Source organism: Oenanthe melanoleuca, chromosome 3, assembly GCF_029582105.1.
Source record: "Oenanthe melanoleuca isolate GR-GAL-2019-014 chromosome 3, OMel1.0, whole genome shotgun sequence".
Lineage (NCBI taxonomy): Eukaryota > Metazoa > Chordata > Aves > Passeriformes > Muscicapidae > Oenanthe > Oenanthe melanoleuca.
This window is the reverse complement of record NC_079336.1, coordinates 58,344,004-58,357,698: the sequence shown is the minus strand read 5'-3', so window position 1 is coordinate 58,357,698 and position 13,695 is coordinate 58,344,004. Positions and strand designations below refer to the sequence as shown.

The 13,695-nt window shown below is 39.5% G+C and overlaps 1 protein-coding gene across 1 annotated transcript in view; it reads right to left on the bottom strand.

Moving 5' to 3' along the window:
• The window catches only part of TULP4 (TUB like protein 4), a 149,417-nt gene extending 138,629 nt beyond the window's left edge, over positions 1 to 10,788 (bottom strand). The window contains 1 exon segment of the mRNA XM_056486944.1: positions 10,516 to 10,788. The gene's annotated coding sequence lies outside the window, so the exon portion shown is untranslated.
• Between the last annotated feature and the right edge of the window lie 2,907 nt (positions 10,789 to 13,695).

The following is a 13,695-nucleotide window of genomic DNA, read 5'->3' as shown; positions in this document are numbered from 1 at the left end:
GAAAGAAAAAAGGATAGGTGAACAAGACGTGAACAAAGAGCTGACAAGTACCTCAAGGTGAGGCACACAGGAAGCTTTGCACTACAACTTGAGAAACAAAGCAAAGAAAATTATTGCAAAATAAAGTGATTCTGTTCATTGCGTTTTTCATGGCACATTTCATTTGTTCAGATGAACTTCTGAATAAATATTCGCACCAAAACCCATAAGCCACAAAAAAAGGACCTTCTTGGCTTTTCTTACTCCTCTCTGTTACCCGAGGATTTTTATACCTGCCTCTTTGCCTGGAGTACAATTTTCTTCTTCACAAGGTCTCTGCCTATATCCAGACAGAAGAAAACAGCAGGCCTATTAACACCGGACTGTGTGAGAGCAAGTCTCACACCCATATCATGAATTTACATCTCACTTCCCCTGTAAAGAACACTAGTTTAATGTAAGCACTCATCTTCACATATAATCCAAAGACAGCGCTGTGTGGAACTGTACACTACATAACCTTAATGGTCCATTTTCATCTTAACATTGACATCAATTAATTATATTTTGCATATTGTATACTACACTGTCCAAAAATAAATCTGGGGCATAATAGCTGAGTTAAGCATTAAAGAAAATTGTAACAGGAATCAGCAGTCTGTTCTCCAGAAACAATCCCAAACAGGTAAGCTAAGACTTTCCAACAAAAGAGCATCCCTGCTTTATTTGTACTGCTTGAGTAAATACAAACATTGCTAAAGGACTGTGAAAATGAAAACTCCCACAACCTTTTATAAATATCTGCAGCCAAAAAGCATCTCTATGAATAAAGCTAAATACTCTACAGATATATTTTCTATTACACACGGGAGAATAAAATGCACTAAACTTTTCTTACAAGTACACCCTTACCAATGAATGAGTGATAAACACTTGTCATTGCTAACTCCCAACATACAGTACTCTAAGCTGTGGATCCTGTGATTCACTATCTGCTACAAACGTGGAAGAATTTTTCAATACAAGTGCACTTTAGTGGATATGTTCAAATACATGCCATATGTGGGTTCCTCATCCAGCCGTGCACTTTTGCCATTATTAATAATATTTTGAAGTATTATAACTTTAGCAGTGTTGTCTGATGGTTTACAGACATTAAGTGGTAAGCCAAGAGTTCACAGTCTCAAGAATCAACAAGAATACCAGGAAATAAGTAGTTGCATAACAGTATATTTAGTTTCACCTGTCCCATTTCAGGCCCCTCTCTTTCTGCAACATTTTTAGTTTAAGGTGTACCTAGACTAGTCATCTTCAGCTGAGTGAACATTTGGCTCAATTCCAACTACACCATGATTTCTTTTAACATGACTCTGACATTTTGAACCCTTTATCCACTGTCCTATGAGTGCTCTATTAGTGCCAGTGATTCTAAGGAAAGTAGTAAAATAGGATTATTCCCATTATACTTCTAAGTAAAAGACAATTTAAGCATTTCAAGGCAATGCAGAAGCTTGTGGTAGAACTGGGAGAGATGTACAAGACTGCTGTCTCCTAGTCTGCTGCTATGATCATCAACTAGTGCAAAAAAAAATTTAGGTGCTACTTTAGACTGACATAGGTTTTGCTCTGTTTTTTTTCAAATCATCATTTCATCAGAACATCCATTTGCATGAGACTGAAATTGCTTTTTAAGTTGTATTCACATGGCATATAACCTACTTCACCTTTCCAACCACAAGACCCACTAGTAAACACCAACCAAGCTGAGGCAGAACCTCAAACACACTAGGAATTACTGGAATACCAGAGGTTATCTGAAGATAAGCATGGTTTCCCTTACAAAAACAATTATGAAATCTGATCCAGAGGATGCATGCATTTATCTATTATGAAAGACTGAAAAGAAAGCCAAAATTCCTCAGGATGTCTCAAATGAAGGTAAAACTGAATCTAAAATGAAGGAAAAACAGGGCAGAAACCTTCTTTAAAAATAGATCTTGCTGTGCAACCAAGTATGCCTGCATGCAATTGTTATTTATTTTTAAATTGGAGTAATTTTCCAGGTAGGTTTTTAGATCAGCTAACAGAATGAGGTACTTTAAACTAAACAAAAGAAACCCCCAAGATTTCTCTCCTGATCACATTTGCTATAAAGATGTAGAGGAAATCAGGAAGCAATAATAAAATACAGTCTCTTGCCTGGCATTCCATAAAATCACAAAATTGTAAATTTCAATGAAGGCAAAGACAGTAACAATACCAATATCCAGGAAATACGGTCCTAGCTCTTAACCAGAAAGACTGAAAGAAACTGTCCTAAACATTGAAGAATAATTTGAAATCAAAAACATAACAAACAAACAAATGAAAATACACACAAACAATACAGCACACATGCCCCAAGCTCACAGCCTAATCAAGAGCACAAACTGAGAGAACTCATGTACCCCTTAGTAGGCTCTCCAGTCCTTTCTCCATTAAATCTGCATCACCTCAAGCCTATTCCTAAGTGTTATCACCCCACACATGGATGGGTGTACTTAAAGAAGTCCTTAGGAACAATAAAACAGAAACAGAAATCAGCAATGTGAGCACTTAAGGATTTTTCCATTCAGCCCTTCCATGCTAGTCCTGTCAGTGAAGAAGACAACCCAAACCTCTTAGGATACTCCAAGGTAGAAAAGTTATTCCAAAGCTTGAGTAAGTGTTAGGCTCAGAAAGCCATGACATCTTAAGTCTCCACACCAATAAAACAAAGCAGAAGTCAATATAAGAGAAAGCAGACAGTTGCACATCACTATGGATGCTCAGTCATCAGGCATGATTCTTGTCAAAGCTGTGACAACACCGCTGGAAGCAAATCAGTATGATCCAAATCCTCACAACACATCTGTCCCATTATATCTTTCTTAACAAGAAATGGACAACGAGTAGCAAATCTCCTCCTGAAGGCACTATAAAAATTTTATTATCATTTCCCATGCAAAGGACATTTTTTAAGAAGAATTTTCATTAAACAAATGCGGGCTATTTCTTGGTTTCCCTGTGAATCCTTGGATGATAAGAATGGACACAAATTCAGATCCAAAGCAGGGAACAAAGTTTTCCTAGCATTTCTGGAGCTTTAACAAGTAATACCATTTAAAAACTACAAGAGCTTGTTCTGGCACCACAGCACCAAATCAAATCACAAATATTTTCTCTCCAAGCTACCAGAAATACTTAAAGCAAACTCCAAAGGGAGAAAGGGAAGACAACTATCGAACCTTTGGAACATAAACTTCCTATGATGGAGACAAAAGACTTTACTGTTGCATCTCATGGAAATAGGAAACTATCTTTTATGAGATCTTGCAGCATTAATGGTCACTTTTAATCTGGAAGAACCACTATACAGGTCACCTGCTTTCTGCATTTAATAACTGCAAAAGCAACCAACACAGTACTGAAAATGAAACTGCATTGAAAGAATTTTCTATACATCTTCTTCCTCAACGCTTAAGCTGTCTTTTCAGTGGTCTCTCATTTAAATCCTTGGAAGAAAGAGCAATTTCCAATTCCTTTGTTAATAAAAGTAAGTACTAGCTTGTGGAGGAGTTTCTGTTATTGACTTCTAATTCATAACAACTAAGGAAACATACAAAGTTCTCTGTAACTCCTTAACAGGATTTAAAAGATGCAAAATCCACAGCAGTCAGGCTCTAAAATCCTCTCTTTAAAAGGTCATTGTGAATCCTACCTATAAGAGCCAATTTGATTATGAAATTCTCATACTGCTTCACTTCACTTCACTCCATTCCTGCACTTTCATCACCCCTCCGTCATCCAGCTATTGGCTATTTATCCATCAGATATGGGTATTTTTAACAGAACATGTTTTCCTAAAAGACACAGTCATCTATTTGCTACTGCAAAGTATATAATACACAGTTCTTGTGATAATATGTGAACGAAATGTGACTGTACACCTCAACTTTGCTCTGTTTTACTTATGTCTTCTCTCCATGTCCATCTCCTCTGTAGAAGAACATAACAGCACCTCTCTAATCAGACTTGTAGCATGTAAGCTGAGGAGTTTTTCAGGAGATGCTGCCACTGCAGTTACCAGCATGAGGCCTTGAGGCCTCTGGGAAGAAGGACTAATACTGTACAGGCATACTCCTAGCACAAGTACTGAGCTCAAATTATAGTTTTTTATATAGTATACTTTTCTCAATCTTATTACAGGTCCAGTGAACAGACTTTCAAATTCAAAAATTCTCTTTGCAATACTGGGAAATAACCTATATTGGATTTAATACATGTTCCATAGGGTTATTCTACTGGTATAAAGGAAGACAGAATGTCTCCTCAGTGGGCTGGAAAATCTGGAAGGAATCCACCTCTAAAAGGCGTGTAACTCAGAGAAAGAGGACTTCATCCTATGATTTGTATTTGCTTTTAATGGAACCCTCTTGCTGCCTCAAAGCTTTGGCTAATTTATAATATACTAAGACTAATTCTCGCTCATAGTACTGTTACAATTCATAATAAGACTTTGAACAGGTATCTTTAGAAGAACCATGTCCCTTCCCCCACTGCTCTAATCTATTTTTAATCTATTTTATATCTTCATCTCCATTTTGGAAAAACAGCAAATGGTTCCAAACTGCATACCTGTAACATGAGCTGGTTTAATTTTATCCCTTGATCATTCATGCAAGTTAGCATATTTTCACTGCATAGCTTCCAATGTCAATATAAAATACAAATGCATTTATTTAAATCTCTCCTAGAATTCAAACACTTAATTGTTTTAACCAGTTGAATTCATAAACACTGGAGATAATGGAAGCTGTAGACCCATTTTCTGATGACAAAAAACATAAAAAACATGAACACGTACATATATGTGCCATAAAGGACCCTTTACCTTAAGGATAAAACATCATCAAAGATCTTCTAACAAACCCTACCAGAAAGAGAAGGAAGCAGAAATCCAAACCAGGGATAAATCCGCATCAAACTAGAAAAGCCTCAAGAGACTCCAGCCCGATCCAAATCTGGAAATGCAAATCAAACCCATTTGACTTTTATCATTATTTATTTTTACAGATTAAATGAAAGTTCCTGTACTGACCATAGGAAAGAGCCATTCAATTTACATATTGTTCTCTGCCCAAATTATTCAGGAATGACTCTTATTTTTGAACAACTAATGGGACAAATTCGGATATGATACTGGTCTTCTACTATACAACTACAGAAAGCTCCACTAAAACCTCAATCCCAACTTTCTTCCATCTCATAAATTCTGCAATTACTTTCCACAGGCCAGCTTTTCATACTCACATGTTTCTACAGATAGAATTTATACACAGACCACACAGTCTTTACAAAAAGATATATTGCTAAGAGCAAAACTTGCTATAAGCATTTTTCAGGTTCCAAGTTAAGATGAATGCAAAGCATAAATAAACTGAACTTTACTCAAAGTGAAAGGAACTTTCTATGAAGAGTCCTTTCTTTATATTTTGCAGTAAATGGGAGTTTGCATGACATTCCTTACATGTTCCACATCAAGCACTCAACTTTATCCATAGAAGTTTCTTATGAAATTTTACAAATTAAAAATAACATGGTTTTACATCAAGCAAATTAAAGGAGAGGAGGATTGTAACTCTTAAGCTGGCAACAAACCAAAAATGGACAAGTTAAACTTTTGTCATTCCTTTGTTACAGGATGCTGCAGATGCTAAAGCTATCAAGGGTTCCAAAAAAAGATGGCATAAATTCACCACAACTATTAAAACCCAAATGATTAAATACCATCTGCCCACAGACCCCTAAACTGCACCCTACTAGAACCCAGTAACACTTCCCTTCAGATACTCAGCTATGTGTATACCCTATCATACTCTGCCCTGGGCATCTGTTATCATTCACTGTTAAAAACAAGATACTGATGTAGAAACACCTCTGGTCTGAGCTGATATGCCATTCATAGGTCCATATCTTTGTGCCTGGGAAAAAAGAAGGTACAGTATCTAAAGCTGGTTCCACACCTACACTGTTCAAGTCCCTCATTTCCAAACACTATGTAGGGCACTTGTATGGCAGCCAAGATATTTATATAGTAACAGTTCTTAATATACTTACATGACTCGTGAGAGCTGGGGAAGACACTACAAGTATAGAACTCTTCCTCCTTCTCCCTTAGCTAAATTCACTCCCCCTTAAAAGTTTTGCTTAACACTTAAAATAGCTTTATGAGTAACGTTTTTTTCTATTTTTATACAACAGTAATTATTTTCCATAATTACTGTATGATCTGCAAGACAGGATTTCTGTTAGTCAATCTACCTTCTGTGTATTTTAACCAGATTTTAGATAGGTAGATCTCTAGGGAAGTGTTTAATTTTTTAGTTATTTACAACTGAAAGGAATTCATAAAAGTCATCCCACCATTCCACTAGAATAGAAAGATCTCTTCTTTATAAAGCAGAAACAGCAATAATATTGCTACTAATGCTTGGATGCTTAAAAGACCAAGGCTCCCATTATATTAGATGCTGCATCCAAAAGAGAATAAAAGTTAGAGTGCTTTCTCCCTCATTTAAGAATTTTGTTAGTTATGTTCTTTCTCCAACTAAAGAGTCTCCTGTGGACTATGATCCATCACAATCACAGCAGGGGGTCAAACTTTGCTTTTCCCAATAACTTTATTTGCTACTTATCTTCAAAAACACTGTTCTATCATAATCTTGCTATATGTGCAGACGGATTATTTTCCTGCACATTGTATCCAACATTTATGGCTACTTTTCATGTCTCTTGTCTGCTTAAGTGGTGCCAGAGACCACTAGTAAAGTATTCACACCAATTCTCTTTAAATGGCTATGTGCATGGATTTGGCTGCCTTTGAACTTTCCTGTTCAAACTAGTGAAACAAGAAATACACGAGGATTTTATTTAGAAAACAGCTCAGCTGCTAAATATTTGCTTCAATGAGTATTTCATTAAAAGAGTGTCTTCAAAGGAGAGGAATCTATTCCATGGCACGTACAAAGCAGAGGAGGAACTGATAGGATGGATTGATGTGAGTATTGAGAAATGCTAGATCTTTCTATTTTAATGGGAGAATCAGTCTTCAAGTGAATGTTTTGTGAAGAATATTTTGCACTAGACAAGGATTTTGGAGACTAATTCAAGCCCAGGGCACCAGGAAAGTGTATGACTACCAGCTGGGTCTGTTAGCTCTCAAACTATGAGCACACTACACAGCCCAGCTTTCCAATGGGAGGTTCTCCAGACCAGATTTGATATGTAATAGCTATCAAGGATGGAGCACACAGAAGAGTAATACTGAGGCCTTTCACGAGTGTGAACAAAAAGTGAAAAACAGCAAACCATTTAAAAGATACTACAGTTTTAAATATTGTCAGATGATGTAAACAAAGGCATTAGTTACAAAAAACAGAATAGAGAAACAATGGATCAAATAATAAAACCATGGATCAAAATAAGAGTCACACAAAAACAATCAGCACAACAACAGGCAATTTCTTCAAACTGGACTTCTCAAAACATTTCCTCTTGGACATTTTTCCAAATAATCCAAAACCACACAAATCTAAGTGAAATCCAGAGGCAAGTCTGCCAACAAGAAGGCATTGTTTCTACAGAGCCAGCTGAAATCACTGACTATACCTGCCCAACTTCTGACAAACATTTCATTACAGTAGCTAAGCCATTGTTCTCTTCAATGAAAGGTTTACAATTCAAACCTAAGTTATAAAAGCTTATATTTCTTGATAGCATTACACTGTCTAGGAATACAGTTCCCACATTATTTAGCATATAGTACACAACAGTTTTCAAATTATAATCTTTCCATTATCAAATCTAATACATTTCCTAACTTGCATTCTATCCCTAAAAGACGATTTAATATATTACCTTGAATTTTAAAAAAACACCAACTTTTTGTTCCATTTTGCCAACTGTCAATCCAGCATAAGACCTCAAGTCCTCAGTAACTACAAAAATACACCAATAATATAATTAGCAATAATCAACTGCACACCCAACTGATAGAGACAGTTGGAAAGCAACTTAAAGATGCCTACTTCACATGCCTAGCATCAGAAGTTGTTCTGCTACCAGATGCTTTACAAAATTGAGGCACCGATGGTGACTCAGAAAAATCAAAGATTCTTTACCATTTCTACCAGCTCTACCACAGCAGAGAGGAAGGAAAACACATAAAATGAGGATGCTGGCCATGTAATTCGCTTATTCACACTTACTTTTTTTTATCCTGATCACTATCAAGAGACACAGACAAACTCTCAGAACAGTCAGGCTTCCCTGGTAACTGGAGAGTGTAGCATTAGTACCTGGATCACCTTAACAAGAGATGTCCTGAAGCATTTTCTAACTCATCAATGAATTTAGCTAAGCCTTCAGCAAGGTTTCTTCTGACACTAGGAAGAGAAGTCTGTTCTCCACAAAGCACAGGCTTAGCTTCCAACACTGGCATGGCAGGTATGGTATGAAATTACCTCAGCCATCATTAAACGAAATAAAAATGTTACAAGAGAAACAGAAAGATGAGTTTGATGGGGTTTTATTGAAAAAAAAATATTAAATCAAAAAGTCTGATTTTATTATTAGACCTTCTCATAGAGCTTCTTATAGCGATCACAGGCAGACAATGATCTCTTTATGAGCACTAGATAACATGATAATAATTACCTGAAAAATAATTACACTGAATTCTTTTGCAGGGTGCTTTGAGACTTGCTAATGAAAAGCAATGCTAAAAGCTGTGTATTATAAGTATGCTTAATAATTACATAAAACAAGTACAACTTTTTCTAAAGGCTAGCTATAAACAAAACTGATTTTATTTGAAAGTTCAACTGAATCAATCCATTTTTTGTGATAAAAATTAATCAGCTGCACTACAACAGCTTTCTTGGTGCAGTTCACAATAGAACTATTTAAATCTATTCACTGCCTTACTGAAGGAAATAGACTGAATATTTTAAACTGTCCATCACGAGCTCAGTATAGTTCAACATGAGCAGGGTTTTCATAGAATGAAACGTGCTAAGGGTTTTACAATAAACATCTGTTGACTAGGTGAGAAATCCAGTCTGTTGTCAGAAGCAGTGACGCAATGTACAAAAAAATAAATTCTCTTTCTATGAAAATCATTCACAGCAGTAATAGTTGTCAGTTTTCCAAGCTATTTTTAATCTTATAAATAGTTATCTATATATACTATCAACCCACTACCTCCTTTCAGCCCCCAAGAAACTGCTAATGACCTTCTTACAAAATTCCATTGGGGGCGTGGGGGAATATGCAGTTTTTTGAAATAGCTCTACTTTGCCTGACATTCACACTGCCTGTGAAAAATGAGGCCCACTCGTGCAAATGTTCCTTATAAGAGCAATCAGGTTAGGAACAACTGGCATGAAGCTATTTCTTGAATTAGGATTACAGGATCGGGCACCCCCAGGGATCACCATGATTTTGCTATTGTGGAAGAACCTGTGAAGTTATCCTCAAAATAATTTTACCAGAAATCTTGATGCAATGAGACAACAATTTAAGTCATTAAGCTTAAGTACAAACAGTTAAATGTTAGTGGTTCATATGATCACCTCCAAAGCTGTCAATGTTGTATTATGGTAAAACGCTGTTTTGATACAGCTCTTACTATACTTCGTTTTATTAACCAGCTACTTTAAGACTTAAATTTTGCAAATTAATATAAAAACAAACAAATTAAGAAACAATTTTTTTTTATTTACTGTTTTCATAGGTCTGGAAAATACCCCCTACCTATTCAAAACACAGGATATTGCTCATGAATCAGTAATCCTTGGACTGACAAATTTAATCATGGCAAAATGAAACTACCTATGACAATAATATATTGTCAATTGTGTTTTTTTTAAAGATAAACATTTTCTATTAAGAGGCCTTAGTTTTGTTCTTGTTTGAAAAACGTGTATCTAAGCCAGGGGGGAAAAGGACTCTTAAACACAAAAACATCATATTTGACTCAGGCAATCCCTTAACCTCAGATTGCTGGAGGCCTGGCTGGTTTCCCAAAGAATCACAGCACGCTCACCCTGTTGTTACGGTGTTTCCTAAGCATCTGCTATGTGCCACTTGCAGAAACGGCAATCCAAACAAGCCAGACCTTTGATCTCACCCCATACAGCTGATTTTAATTGTCTGTTCTAACAGTCTCAGTCAAATTTAAGCACTGAACTGGCGAGCGACTCCAGGACTTTTTCGGAAACCTTTAGGAAGCCAAGGACAGGAACACGTTCGCACACAGACGCTTACAGAAATGCACGGCGAGAAGACACAACACAAAGAATGCGAAGGAGTTGCGCTCCCGAGGCGGATCCGTGCCCATCGCGGGGCACCGCTCCGAACCGTGCCCCGCCGCCCCCACCCCGCTAAGGCGGGGGCACGGGGGGAGTGCAGCGGGAGGGGAAAAAAAAAACAGAAGAAAAAGACAAAAATATTTACAAATGGCAGCGCTACGGGCGGTGCACGGAGAGTCACAGGTGATGCCGGAGCCAGCGCTCCCCTCCCCGCCGCCGCCCGGGGCTCCCGGAGCTCCGGGCCCGGAGCCGCAGGTGTGAGGGAAGGACGGGGGCTCCACCAGACCCCCGCCCGCGTTCCGAGCCTCATCCCGGCCGGTGCCCGCCGGGCGCGGGGGAACGGCGGTGGGAAGGACGCGGCTGGCGGCACACGCGCACGTCCCGGCGGCGCACCGGGACCTCCCGTCTCCGGGGAGCGGGACCGCCCTGCCGCCGGCCGGCGCCCACGGGAACAAAAGGAAAACAGCCCCGGAGCCGCCCGCGGCCCCGCGCAGCGCCCGGCCCATCCCGCCCCACCTCCCGCACTCACCTCGGCGCGGCGGCGGAGCGGGCAGCGGCCACTCGCGCCCGCGGGCTCCCTCCCTCCCGCTCCCTGTTTCCCTCCCTCCTTCCCTGCCCGCCCTCCCGGCTCTGTCTCTCACCGCTCCCGGAGCGGCGGCGGCGGCGGCTGGGCCCGGCTCCCCCGCCACGTGACCCCGCCACGTGACCGCCGCCCTGCCCCGGCCCGGCTCCGCCCCCGCCGCCCGCCGGGATGCGCCGGGATGTGTCGGGATGTGTCGGGATGGGCCCTCCGGGCTGCGGGCTGACCCACAAACCCGGCCCGCGGGACCGGCCGGGCCACGGCCACGGCCACCGCAGGGACACACTGCAGCGCGTCCCTGTGCCCACCCAGCGCCCGCTGGAGAGAAACCACAATAGCGGGCGTGATGTGACAACAAAGCGCTGCGAGCGGGCGTGCCCCGCCTGCCCTCAGGGCTGAGAGAGAAGGAAAGTAAGTTGGTGCCAGTATCTGGGGCATCGAGCCCCATCGTGTACTTGACACTCCTCTCTGCAGGAATCACAAGCGCTGTATTCCTGCATTTTTGACTCGCACCAGACGCCACAGCGAGAGAAATTTAACTGTATTCTGTGCTAAGGGTAACCTTTGCTACCAGAAAATAATGCTTTGAGTAATGGGTCAAGAGAATGTCTTGTCGGAGAGAACGCCTTTATCCTTCAAACTTGGAAATTCAGGATACAATCCAGAGACACCAACACTACAAGACCTGGGGGAGCCTCAGTAAAAGCTAACTCTGACGCTGTATTCTGGTATCACATTCACTTTATTAGAAAAGAGCAACGGAATGCCTGAACATAAAAGGTGTGAAGCTTTCAGTAGTTTAAAGAAACCAGGTGCAAACTGCAATTACCAGTGTAGAAAAGCCATCAAAAGAATAGTACATGGGGAGCAGGAAGTGAAAAAGCCCTATCCCCTGCTGGCTTTAGTAATCAAAACTTACAGACCGTTTCAGAAACTAAATAGGTATATATTTTTCACACCATTGCCCAAAGCTCCATAAGGATTTTATCTTACAACGTATAGCAAGAAGGGGCCAAACTTTGTGCCAGAGGACACAAAGGAGGACACGTGTGCTCTTCACAAAAAATCTGAAAGACTGAAGCCTGAGATAATGTGTTAGAGTTGGGTATATACTTCGTTTGTTAATAAAATTCTAATATAGAAAAGAAGTTGCTTTTTATTGAAGATTTTTAGTTACACTACATAGCTAAATCCTGGGACACCTCTTAACATATCCTATAGCTTAAGTGCAATAAAAAGTTGTAAGGCTCCATTCCTGATAACAGCTGGTGAGCTGTGAAGACCAGGGGTTCTTCCCTGAATTTCCCACTGGATATCTTCACAAAACAGCCATCACCTTATATTTCATATATTTTCCATCACCTTATATTTTCATATATTTCAGTAGAAACTTTGAGGAACCAGAATAGTTGAAGCCATGATTCACTCAGTTCTTGTGTTTGACTTCAAGCTGTGTCTTGGCTTGACATTAACTGTGGTGCACCAGTGTTGCCCACTAGTCCATTCTAAGGTGCATTAGCAGTTGTGGCTGGTTCATAATCGCCAGAGAAATCGATGTTTGGTAGTTGTTCACCAGCCTCTACACACTATGACCATGACTGATACTTTGAAGGAATCCCATCCATTCTGCACTGTTGTATGTTGAAGAGTGAAGGAAAATACACGGGAAGATGTTTGTTCCATCTCACTGTATCCACATAATACATTCATTTTCCAAAAATGAATTTACACATACGCGTAAGAGTGCCAGGAACTAGAACCAGGTACTTTGGGTGTTTAAACCTTGAAACAGCCCCATCTTTTTTCATCTGCATGTATGAATCAACATCTTTTTCCATGCTGGGGGTGCACTATGGCATTCCTCCATGTGCAAAAGTAATCTCAGATGAAGTCCATAATCTGAGTGAGTGGAACTCAGGAGTATCCTTACAGATAAGACGAGGCCTCATTTTCAAAAGTGAAAATAGAAGTTAAAATCTCTACTGTTTATAGCAATAGAACATGGTCCTGTAGTTTGCCTATGGGACACTGTTGCTGCAGTGCAAATGCAAAAGGAGATCACACTTGGGAAAATACCACTACTGTACTGCATCAGGTTTGTGAAACTACTTTGTACTTTCTTGAAACTTTTTTTTTTTACTGGGACTAAAGGTACTTCTCTAGGATATTGAAGCATTTTAAAGCATACTTAATTCACACTTCACACTGTTTTTTGAAGATACATACAAAACATAAAAAATCCAAAGGAAATAGACAACCTTTTCCTTCACTAGCCCACTCATTCCTTCCTCTTCCAGTCTACTAAGTCTGGCCTAAAGTACCAGTTCATTACATTATGGTGCAAAGAGTATAAATATTTCCATAATCCAGCTGCAACATTTAATGCAACATCAGCAATACAAATTAATAGAAACATTTACCTAAAATTATGTTATCAAAATCATCATCTCCTGCACCATTGTTAATTTCATTACAAAGTCTAAAAACCCAACCTTTTTTTTTGTTTCATTTGTTAATTTTTGTTTGTTTGAATGGTTCTGCTCAGTTCTTGGTATTAATGACCTAAAGAAAAGCTTAGTTGCTTAGCCAGCTTAACTGGATAATAAAGATCAGTGAAGTAACTGTACAGAAAAGTTTGTAAATTAATTTTTGTTATTGGAATATTGTGAATTCAAGGTCTAAGGAAAATATACATGTTCTTTCAGAAGGAACTCAGCTCTGTTTCAATCATAACCAGGACTATGC